Source organism: Triticum dicoccoides, chromosome 4A (assembly GCF_002162155.2).
Source record: "Triticum dicoccoides isolate Atlit2015 ecotype Zavitan chromosome 4A, WEW_v2.0, whole genome shotgun sequence".
Taxonomy (NCBI): domain Eukaryota; kingdom Viridiplantae; phylum Streptophyta; class Magnoliopsida; order Poales; family Poaceae; genus Triticum; species Triticum dicoccoides.
This window is the reverse complement of record NC_041386.1, coordinates 746,700,546-746,712,856: the sequence shown is the minus strand read 5'-3', so window position 1 is coordinate 746,712,856 and position 12,311 is coordinate 746,700,546. Positions and strand designations below refer to the sequence as shown.

General features: G+C 45.7%; 1 pseudogene; it reads right to left on the bottom strand.

Annotated features, from left to right (window-relative positions):
- Nucleotides 1-6,821: 6,821 nt before the first annotated feature.
- Nucleotides 6,822-8,974, bottom strand: LOC119290026 (annotated as a pseudogene).
- Between the last annotated feature and the right edge of the window lie 3,337 nt (nt 8,975-12,311).

The following is a 12,311-nucleotide window of genomic DNA, read 5'->3' as shown; positions in this document are numbered from 1 at the left end:
CAGCGATCTCCCGGACGTCATCCTTGAGGAGATCATCTCGCTTCTCCCCACTAAGGATTGCTGCCGCACACAAGTCCTCTCAACTCGGTGGCGCCCTCTATGGCGCACCGCGCCCCTCAATCTCGACTGTCGTTAGATATCTGTCCTTCCTGAATTTGATCTCATCAGAGCCATCGTCTCTTCTCACCAGCAGGGCCCCGTTCAATGCCTCTGCATCGCGACAAGCTACCTGCTGTCCATACCCGGCAAGGTGGACGCTTGGCTGACATCCCCTGAATTCGGAAAACTCCAGCAGTTTGAGTTCTACCATTACCACCAAAGCTTCATACCACGAACATATCAAGAATTCGTGCCCACACCACCGTTGTCCATCTCGCGGTTTTCCTCCTCTCTCCACACCACCACCTTCGCCCGGTGCCATCTACCAGACGATCTGGTACAAATGCTTCGACTCCCACTGCTAAAAAAACTTTTGCTTGTGGTGGTTTATCTGTCGGAGGCCTCACTGGACAGCATCATCCACTCCAGTTGCCCTGCCCTGGAGCGCTTGCTGATTGTTTTGGGAATAGAAATCGGTATCAGTTGTCTCCAAATAAAGTCGCCTCATCTTAAAAGCATTGGAATTTGTATTGAACGACAACAGCTCATCATCGAAGATGCCCCTTCACTTGAAAGGTTGGACCTTGATAATTGTTATACACCTTCAGAAATAACTGTCGTCTCTGTGCCCAAACTGGAGACCTTGGGTGTAATTCATGACCCGTTTAATAATCACACGGAGTTGGTGTTTGGCTCCTCACCTTTTCAGGTACCGTATATTATCATCTACACATTTGTAAACATATGCTGCATTTTTCATTTGTGCGCATAAGTTTTATATCATCTTGGAGTACACTTTGGGTATATGCTGCATGTTATATGCTCAATGAAGAGTTCGTCCATTGATAGCCTATCAATGCTGCTGGATTCTGTCAAGATCATATATATCAGAATGTATAGTTTTGATCTGGACATAATTATTGGCTTGCTGCGATGCTTTCGATCTCTGGAGAATTTATACATAGAGGTGATGATTTCATCCACATTGAAAGCCCGTATATATTGTACTAGAATTAACTGTTCAGTTCTCGTTCTTTCGACATAATTTTTTTTCAGACCTTAACGATTTTCAATCTTCATGTCTACTTAGGCAGAACCACATGGAGAAAAACATATAACCAATCGTTGGCGTAATAAGTGTTGGAAATATGCCCTAGAGGCAATAATAAAAGCATTATTATTATATTTCCTTGTTCATGATAATTGTCTTTTATTCATGCTATAATTGTATTATCCGGAAATCGTAATACACGTGTGAATATATAGACTACAATACGTCCCTAGTAAGCCTCTAGTTGACTAGCTCGTTGATCAACAGATAGTCATGGTTTCCTGACTATGGACATCAGATGTCATTGACAACGGGATCACGTCATTAGGAGAATGACGTGATGGACAAGACCCAATCCTAAGCATAGCACAAGATCGTGTAGTTCGTTTTGCTAGAGCTTTCTAATGTCAAGTATCTCTTCCTTAGACCATGAGATCGTGTAACTCCCGGATACCGTAGGAGTGCTTTGGGTGTACCAAACGTCACAACGTAACTGGGTGACTATAAAGGTGCATTACAGGTATCTCCGAAAGTGTCTGTTGGGTTGACACGGACCGAGACTGGGATTTGTCACTCCGTATGACGGAGAGGTATCATTGGGCCCACTCGGTGGTGCATCATCATAATGAGCTCAAAGTGGCCAAGTGTCTGGTCACGGGATCATGCATTACGGTACGAGTAAAGTGACTTGCCAGTAACAGACTGAACGAGGTATTGGGATACCGACGATCGAGTCTCGGGCAAGTAACATACCGTCTGACAAAGGGAATAGTATACGGGGTTGCTTGAATCCTTGACATCGTGGTTCATCCGATGACATCATCGAGGAGCATGTGGGAGCCAACATGGGTATCCAGATCCCGTTGTTCGTTATTGACCTAAGAGCCGTCTCGGTCATGTCTGCATGTCTCCCGAACCCGTAGGGTCTACACACTTAAGGTTCGGTGACACTAGGGTTATTAGGAAGACTTGTATGTGATTACCGAATGTTGTTTGGAGTCCCGTATGCGATCCCGGACGTCACGAGGAGTTCCGGAATAGTCCGGAGGTAAAGATTTATATATGGGAAGTTGTCAAACGGACACCGGAAAGTTTCGGGGGCGTACCGGTATTGTACCGGGGCCACCGGAAGGGTTCCGGAGGTCCACCGGGAGGGGCCACCCCTCCCGGGGGGCCACTTGGGCTGCGTGGGGGAAGGAGCCAGCCCCTGGTGGGCTGGGCGCGCCCCCACCTTGGGCCCATGCGCCTAGGGTTTGGGGGGGAAACCCTAAAGGGGGCGCCCCCCTTGCTTGGGGGGGGGGGGCAAGCCACCCCTCCCCTTGGCCGCCGCCCCCCCTCTAGATTCCCATCTAGAGGGGCCGGCCCCTCTTGCCCCTTTTCCCCTATAAATAGAGGGGTGAGGGGAGGGCTGCAATACACAAGCCAAGGCGCAGTCCCTCCCCTCCCCAACACCTCTCCTCCTCCGTACGTGCTTGGCGAAGCCCTGTCGGAGAACTGCGGCACCAACAACACCACGCCGTCGTGCTGCCGTTGGAGCAATCTTCCTCAACCTCTCCTTCCTCCTTGCTGGATCAAGACGGAGGAGACGTCGTCCGTCCCGTACGTGTGTTGAACGCGGAGGTGCTGTCCGTTCAGCACTTGGTCATCGGTGATCCGAATCACGGAGAGTACGACTCCCTCATCACCATCCCCTTGAACGCTTCCGCACTCGATCTACAAGTGGTATGTAGATGCAAACTCACTCCCTTGACTCATTGCTTAGATGAACTCATAGATGGATCTTGGTGAAACCGTAGGAAAAATTTTAATTTTCTGCAACGTTCCCCAACAGTGGCATCATGAGCTAGGTCTATGTGTAGTTCTCTATTGCACGAGTAGAACACAATTTTGTTGTGGGCATGGATCTTGTCAACTTGCTTTCCGCTACTAGTCTTATCTTGCTTCAGCAGTATTGTGGGATGAAGCGGCCCGGACCAACCTTACACGTACGCTTACGTGAGACCGGTTCCACCGACTGACATGCACTAGTTGCATAAGGTGGCTGGCGGGTGTCTGTCTCTCCCACTTTAGTTGGAGCGGATTCGATGAAAAGGGTCCTTATGAAGGGTAAATAGAAGTTGACAAAATCACGTTGTGGTTATTCGTAGGTAAGAAAACGTTCTTGCTAGAACCCAATTGCAGCCACATAAAAGATGCAACAACAATTAGAGGACGTCTAACTTGTTTTTGCAGCAATTGTCATGTGATGTGATATGGCCAGAAGTTGTGATGAATGATGAATGATACATTGTGATGTATGACATCATGTTCTTGTAATAGGAATCACGACTTGCATGTCGATGAGTATGACAACCGGCAGGAGCCATAGGAGTTGTCTTTATTTTTGTATGACCTGCGTGTCATTGAAGAACGCCATGTAAATTACTTTACTTTATTGCTAAACGCGTTAGCCATAGAAGTAGAAGTAGTCGTTGGCGTGACAACTTCATGAAGACACGATGATGGAGATCATGATGATGGAGATCATGGTGTCATGCCGGTGACAGGATGATCATGGAGCCCCGAAGATGGAGATCAAAGGAGCTATATGATATTGGCCATATCATGTCACTACTATATAATTGCATGTGATGTTTATTATGTTTATGCATCTTGTTTACTTAGAACGACGGTAGTAAATAAGATGATCCCTTACAACAATTTCAAGAAGTGTTCTCCCCTAACTGTGCACCGTTGCTAAAGTTCGTCGCTTCTAAGCACCACGTGATGATCGGGTGTGATGGATTCTTACATTCACATAGAACGGGTGTAAGACAGATTTACACACGCGAAACACTTAGGGTTAACTTGATGAGCCTAGCATGTACAGACATGGCCTCGGAACACGGAGACCGAAAGGTCGAACACGAGTCGTATGGAAGATACGATCAACATGAGAATGTTCACCGACGATTACTAGTCCGTCTCAAGTGATGATCGGACACGGCCTAGTCGACTCGGATCGTGTAACACTTAGATGACTAGAGGGATGTCTAATCTAAGTGGGAGTTCATTAAAATAATTTGATTAGATGAACTTTATTATCATGAACAATAGTCTAAAATCTTTGCAAAATGTCTTGTAGATCAAATGGCCAATACTCATGTCACCATGAACTTCAACGCGTTCCTAGAGAAAACCAAGCTGAAAGATGATGGCAGCAACTATTCGGACTGGGTCCGGAACCTGAGGATCATCCTCATAGCTGCCAAGAAACAATATGTCCTAGAAGCACCGCTAGGTGAAGCACCCATCCCAGAGAACCAAGACGTTATGAACGCTTGGTAGTCTCGTGCTGATGATTACTCCCTCGTTCAGTGCGGCATGCTTTACAGCTTAGAACCGGGGCTCCAAAAGCGTTTTGAGCAACACGGAGCATATGAGATGTTTGAGGAGCTGAAACTAGTTTTCCAAGCTCATGCCCGGGTCAAGAGATATGAAGTCTCCAACAAGTTCTATAGTTGTAAGATGGAGGAAAACAGTTCTGTCAGTGAGCACATACTCAAAATGTCTGGGTTGCACAACCGCCTGTCCCAGCTGGACATAAACCTCCCGGACGAGGCGTTCATTAACAGAATCCTTCAGTCGCTCCCACCAAGCTACAAGAGCTTTGTGATGAACTACAATATGCAGGGGATGGTGAAGACCATTCCCGAAGTATTCTCAATGCTGAAGTCAGCAGAGGTTGAAATCAAGAAAGAACATCAAGTGTTGATGGTCAATAAGACCACTAAGTTCAAGAAGGGCAAGGGTAAGAAGAACTTCAAGAAGGACGGCAAAGATGTTGCCGCGCCCGGTAAGCCAGTTGCCGGGAAGAAGTCAAAGAATGGACCCAAGCCTGAGACTGAGTGCTTTTATTGCAAGGGGAAGGGTCACTGGAAGCGGAACTGCCCCAAATACTTAGCGGACAAGAAGGCCGGCAACACTAAAGGTATATTTGATATACATGTAATTGATGTGTACCTTACCAGTACTCGTAGTAACTCCTGGGTATTTGATACCGGTGCCGTTGCTCATATTTGTAACTCACAGCAGGAGCTGCGGAATAAACGGAGACTGGCGAAGGACGAGGTGACGATGCGCGTCAGGAATGGTTCCAAGGTCGATGTGATCGCCGTCGGCACGCTACCTCTACATTTACCTACGGGATTAGTTATAAATATTAATAATTGTTATTTGGTGCCAAGTTTGAGCATGAACATTGTATCTGGATCTCGTTTGATACGAGATGGCTACTCATTTAAATCCGAGAATAATGGTTGTTCTATTTATATGAGAGATATGTTTTATGGTCATGCTCCGATGGTCAATGGTTTATTCTTAATGAATCTCGAACATAATGTTACACATATTCATAGCGTGAATACCAAAAGATGTAAAGTTGATAACGATAGTCCCACATACTTGTGGCACTGCCGCCTTGGTCACGTTGGTGTCAAGCGCATGAAGAAGCTCCATGCTGATGGACTTTTGGAGTCTCTGGATTATGAATCATTTGACACATGCGAACCATGCCTCATGGGCAAGATGACCAAGACTCCGTTCTCCGGAACAATGGAGCGAGCAACCAACTTGTTGGAAATCATACATACCGATGTGTGCGGTCCAATGAGTGTTGAGGCTCGCGGAGGATATCGTTATGTTCTCACTCTCACAGATGACTTGAGTAGATATGGGTATGTCTACTTGATGAAACACAAGTCTGAGACCTTTGAAAAGTTCAAGGAATTTCAGAATGAAGTAGAGAATCAACGTGACCGAAAGATGAAATTCTTACTATCAGATCGTGGAGGAGAATATTTAAGTCACGAATTTGGTACACACTTAAGAAAATGTGGAATCATTTCACAACTCACGCCGCCTGGAACACCTTAGCGTAACGGTGTGTCCGAACGTCGTAATCGCACTCTATTGGATATGGTGTGATCTATGATGTCTCTTACCGATTTACCGCTATCATTCTGGGGATACGCTCTAGAGACAACTACATTCACTTTAAATAGGGCACCGTCTAAATCCGTTGAGACGACACCGTATGAATTGTGGTTTGGGAAGAAACCTAAGCTGTCGTTTCTAAAAGTTTGGGGATGCGATGCTTATGTCAAGAAACTTCAACCTGAAAAGCTCGAACCCAAATCGGAAAAATGCGTCTTCATAGGATACCCTAAGGAAACCATTGGGTATACCTTCTACTTAAGATCCGAGGGCAATATCTTTGTTGCCAAGAACGGATCCTTTCTGGAAAAGGAGTTTCTCTCGAAAGGAGTAAGTGGGAGGAAAGTAGAACTCGATGAAGTACTACCTCTTGAACCAGAAAGTAGTGCAGCTCAGGAAAATGTTCCTGTGGTGCCTACACCGACTGGAGAGGAAATTAATGATGATGATCAAGGTACTTCGGATCAAGTTGCTACTGAACTTCGTAGGTCCACTAGGACACATTCCGCACCAGAGTGGTATGGCAACCCTGTCCTGAAAATCATGTTGTTAGACAACGGTGAACCTTCGAACTATGAAGAAGCGATGGCGGGCCCGGATTCCAACAAATGGCTCGAAGCCATGAAATCCAAGATAGAATCCATGTATGAAAACAAAGTATGAACTTTGACTGACTTGCCCGATGATCGGCGAGCGATAGAAAACAAATGGATCTTTAAGAAGAAGACGGACGCGGATGGTAATGTTACCATCTATAAAGCTCGACTATATGGACAAAACCCTCAGCAACCCACTTCCATATTAGACTATCTTTCTCAATCATATGATCTTCTGGATATATACTCAGATACAATAAACAAGTCCTTAGATGACAAGGAAGATCATGGTAGATGAAAGATAGCATCCTTCTTGCGGCTTCTAGAGTGTAGTCATCATTTCTACCAATCCCGTTGTACACCTTAGACCAAGACTCCACTGGTTTACCAACAAGCAGACCAGCCATTGTGATTATAATCAATGGTACACCACCACATTTATGTAAAATTTTATCGTATGCCTCTGTTGGCCGGCCATAAGAGCATTTGCTTTTACCACCAAACAATCTTCTACTGAATAACTTCGCAGATAGCTCCCGAGAAAGTGGTTGTAGCCTGTATACCTCACCAGTCTCTTTGGCAACACTGAGAATACGAGTAGTTGTGATTATCCTGCTTCCACAATTATTATCCACAAAAGCAGACTTGATTATGCCCCATGTTTCTTCATCCCATATATCATCAATAACAATGAAGTACCTACCCAAATGCATAACAAATAACCATTATAAGTTGGTAAAACGATCTAGCAAGGCGCTGATCAATAACAGTTAAATAAAACAAAAAGGATGCATGGCAAACCACCTTGTTAAGGCATCATCCAGTTAAGAACTTGAGAACGAAAAGCTGGAGGAGAGGGGCATATTTTAAATAATTTTCTTTCAGCGTCCAGAATTTATATTTATGATAAATTAAAATTCATAGTTTAAATAATTTTATGAATTAGATATGTTTTAAGAAGTTCTAAGAAACTCCCCCGTTACCAAAATATAAGGCGCACTTGACTTTGCACGGTCTTAAGTGCACAACTTTGAACATTAATATAATATGAAATTATATGGATTTGGCATGTATTAACGGTATCAATGTATTTGTTTTGCAAAATTATTTTCTATCATTCTATCTCTGTCTCGTAATGAGTGTCAAAAAACGTCTTGTATTAGGAGACAGAGGGAGTATGTCTTTACAGCAGTTATATAGATTTACTAAGAACGAAAATTTTAGTCAAAGTTGTGCATCAAAGAACAGATGAAGTTAACCAGGCCTTATATTTTGAGGAGGGAGTACTGTATATTGATGGCCATTCACGCCCAACTGATAGCAAACAAGGTAAGAAAGAATGGTATTTTTCCTTAATTTGTAAAAATACATAAGAGCTATCATGGGCTACCCAAACCAAACCGTTCTCTAATGTAGAACATCTCAAGACAAATTCAGTGCTTTATCAAATATACTTAATTTTATATAAAACTATATAACTATATATATAGTAATGTGGTTACCTCTTGTTCTTGAGTAATCCTCGAAGTTGGTCGATCAGCTGCCTTCCATTCAACCATGGGGACATTTGCTTGTTAATTCCAAAGATAATGTCGCTAAGAAGTTTCTTCACGTCCGGGTTCTGACAAAAGTTGTCTTGCCAAGACAAAAGCGCTACAATCAAACTGCCCTTTGAGCTTGTCATACACGCTTTGGCAAGAGTTGTCTTGCCAAGACCTCCAAAACCGATAATAGAGAGCATCTTGAGTTGCTTGGACACATCACCATCCCCATCTGAGAAAATCTTGGTTATCTCATTAAGTGAACCATCAATGCCAACAAGCAGCTCTTTCTGATCCAGCGGGCAAGGGTCAACCATGCTTGCGGCAGTTGAATTCACACCAACCTCGTTGGTGTTGATGTTTTCGATCTCCCCGGCGATCTCGCCCTTGGGGAGCAAACGACGCATCTTTTTCATGAGCTGCCTGAGCTTTTTTAGCTGTAAGGTGGGCTCGGGCCCCTCCACGAACTTGTCGACGATGTCTTCCATTCTGTATGAGACGTCCCTGGCCTTGCTTACCCGGATCCTGAGATGCTCGTCCACCTCGCCCAGCGGCACTTCCCCAACCTTGCGGAGGGCGGCGTACACGCTGGTTAGCTCTCTCTTGAGATACTGGACGCCTCTCTTGACTCCGGCCTGCAGCTTGTACTCGTCCGCGAGGAGGCCGCCGAGCTTGAGGAGGAGGCTGCCCATGGCCCCCGTCTCCACGTCCATGGCTTGCGCGGCTAGTTGCGCCGGGTCGGGGCGGCCGGCGGCGCTGGGGTCAGAGCGGCAGAGCCGGCGTTAGGAAGCCACGGGACGGCACTGCTATGGCCGGGGTGGAAGAGGCTGGCGTTTGGCGGTGGGGGTGAAGGACGGCGAGGCTGTGTTATGGCCGGCGGCGGTGAGAGCGGCGGCAGGATTTAGGATCTGTGGACTGTGGGAAGGGTGTGTGTGGAGAGCAGATCTGGCTGCCTGCAGTTGGAAGACCGACAGGGTTATTCATTCAGTCCTGACAAATGATTCCCCACTTCTTCTTTTATTTTATTTAAAATTAAATACTTGTATACTTTCCGTAATAAAGAAGACGCCGTCCTCGCCCCGACCATCGAATCATTTGTCGGGATGCGTTTGGTTTCACGTATATACCCCAACCAAACGGGTAGGATAGCCATTTTTTTCGTTTGGTGTGGGTGGATGCAAGGGGCCACAAATTTTGTTTGTTTGGAAGGATAAAAAGGGATGAGAGGACTCTTCACTGTTAAGTTGTTAATTTTGAATCTGAAACACTTGCAAAAAGAGTGAAAATAACAGGCATCAAATACACACACTAAGGGCATCTTCAATGGTTGTAAGATAGTTGTTGGTAGACTTTGTCATGTATGATTTTTTATCATGTGTTGTACAATAAATGAGGAAAGAGAAAAAGGTTGTATGTACATGAACCAACACCCCTTACACAAGCTTCAATATACAATGAGAGAGCACCTTATTTACTATCTCACATCCTATTTGGCAAACTAAATACAACACATTGAAGTTATTGTATGTTAAGATGTTGGTTGATGACATGGCATATTTTACCAACAACCTAACATACAAATTGTTGGAGATGCCCTAAGCATTGGCAGCTGATTACAAGGGTTCTAATTCCCAAGTAGTTTCTCTACACTTAACTTCAAAAATTCAGAGATAATCGTGTGCCCAGCATGAGCAGGGCACGCACAACACATCTCCTCAGTTCTCCGGGGCATATCACAGGCCAGCACTACTACAGCACGCGCGGCCCACGATATGCCGTTCGCAGGCGCATCGGACGGAGGGAACGGGGCCTAGATCTGCTACTGCCACCATGACCTCTATTCTCAGAGAGATAAGAAAGGGAGGACAGGGCACGGCAAGGAGGAAGATAATGAAGCAGAAAGCCAGGCCGCCGTGCAGTATATACTTCCGTTGCTGCACTTCCATGTTCCAGCGAAGCGGATTGGGTTTGTGGCAGGTGAACGAGCGACGGGACGCGAAGAACGTTTCGCGCTTTGGCTTTCGCGGCCGCGCATGAAGGATGTCCGATTTTGACGGAATCTCTACTTCTAATGTCTCAGTTGGTAGGTCGCGTTTCGGGTTTTATTTTCATCCCATCTCACCCGGTCTTTTTGGTACTTCTTTGGTACTTCCTCCCACCTCCCTCTCAGCCGCAAAAAACCAAGAAAAACCCCGCAATCGAGTCCCGCACACGCCCAACATCCCGTCTCACGCTAAGCCGCATAGAACCAAAAAAAACCTCAAGCCGAGTCCCCCGCCCGCCCCCACGCACTCCAGGCCCTAACATCCCGTCGCACCAAGAGAGACGAACCAAAAAAATCTACGAATAGTCCGCCGGTTATTTTTCGCTGATTTTTATTTCGCCTCACCACTTTCGTTGGTTTTATTTCGTCTCCCTCCCACCTGTCTTTTCGCTTCACCACCCACATAAACCCATCAGATTAGTTACCATAAAAAAATCGCAATCAATCAAGTATTGATGATCAGATTAGTTACCATATAAAAAATAAATCGCAATCAATCAAGTATTGATGGGATATTTCCTTATATTGATGTGATTTCCCCTTTTTATCATCAATCGTCTCTACTGCCTAAAAAATGCGTAGCTTTCCTTTTCGCTTCACCACCCACATAAACCCATCAGATTAGTTACCGTATAAAAAATAAATCGCAATCAATCAAGTATTGACGATCAGATTAGTTACTGTATAAAAAATAAATCGCAATCAATCAAGTATTAATGGGATATTTCCTTATATTGATGTGATTTTTCCTTTCTTATCATCAATCATCTCTACTGCCTAAAAAAATGCATAGCTTTCCTTTTCGCTTCACCACCCACATAAACCCATCAGATTAGTTACCATATAAAAAATAAATCGTAATCAATCAAGTATTGATGATCAGATTAGTTACCATATAAAAAATAAATCGCAATAAATGAAATATTGATGGGATATTTTCTTATATTGATGTGATTTTGCGTAGCTTTCCTTTTCCTGCCAACCGACCGCGTCCCGTCTCCCTACATCCGCCCTCGTTGCTCTGCCTCCCGCACGAAAAAAACCCTCTTGTTTCACCTCCCCCAAACCCCGCATGATGGAAAAACCCAGCCGCCTGCTTCCCCTCCTCTCGACCGCTCCATACGTCCAGATCGCGGCCCCATCCCCATCCTCCTCTCACGTCACGGCGGCCGATGGACTGCCGCCACCACCCTCCTACTCTCCCGCCGCCGCCGTCCTCCCGCTCGCTCGCCGCCGCCGTCGCCACCAATCCCGTCGAAGGCGTCGTTGCTGCTATGTCGCCTCCTTTCCCCATCCAAGCCTGACCATGGCAACGGCGCCTTCTCATGTGTCCCGCAGTGAGGTTTGGGGAGGCGCGACCACAATCCAGTAGGGATCTCACCGTGGACCCGTCCGCTGGGATGGGTGTTGCCTCCGTTGCGAATGGGATCGAAGGGAGGGACTACTTCGTCGTCAAGGTCGGCGAGGCAGCGGCCGATTGGGAGCCCGGTTGTGAACATGGGAGTTCGTCCCCATGGAGGCGGCGACCGTGGAGATTGGATGTGAAGCAACCCCACTTGCCGGTGGTGGAGGCTTGCCGTCCATGTGATCCTTTCTTCTCCTGGTATCCCCATTCCTTGCCTCCCATTACAAAAGCGAGCATAAATGAGAGCAGGGGCTGATTTTCATCACTTCATTTCTCATATTTTTAGTTGCTTTTTTGAGATTATACAAGATGCTCTCGATCTGTTTTGTCAAATTACTTGGATCGTCTTATGAAATTGACAGCCATCGCATTTTTCACCTCATGTTATTTCTTAATCCTTGTCCCACTAGGCATCCACTACATGTTTGGTAATGACGTGATGTTGAGGCGGCTAGGAGAAGCTTAGCAGCCAGATCAAGGGCTATCGAGATGGATCTGGGAGCCAAGCAGTAGTTCTTCTGTTAAATTTTGGTTATTATCTTTTCTATTGTTACGATTGTGGGATGGTTGATTTTGACTCGGTGTAACATTTGCATTTGTT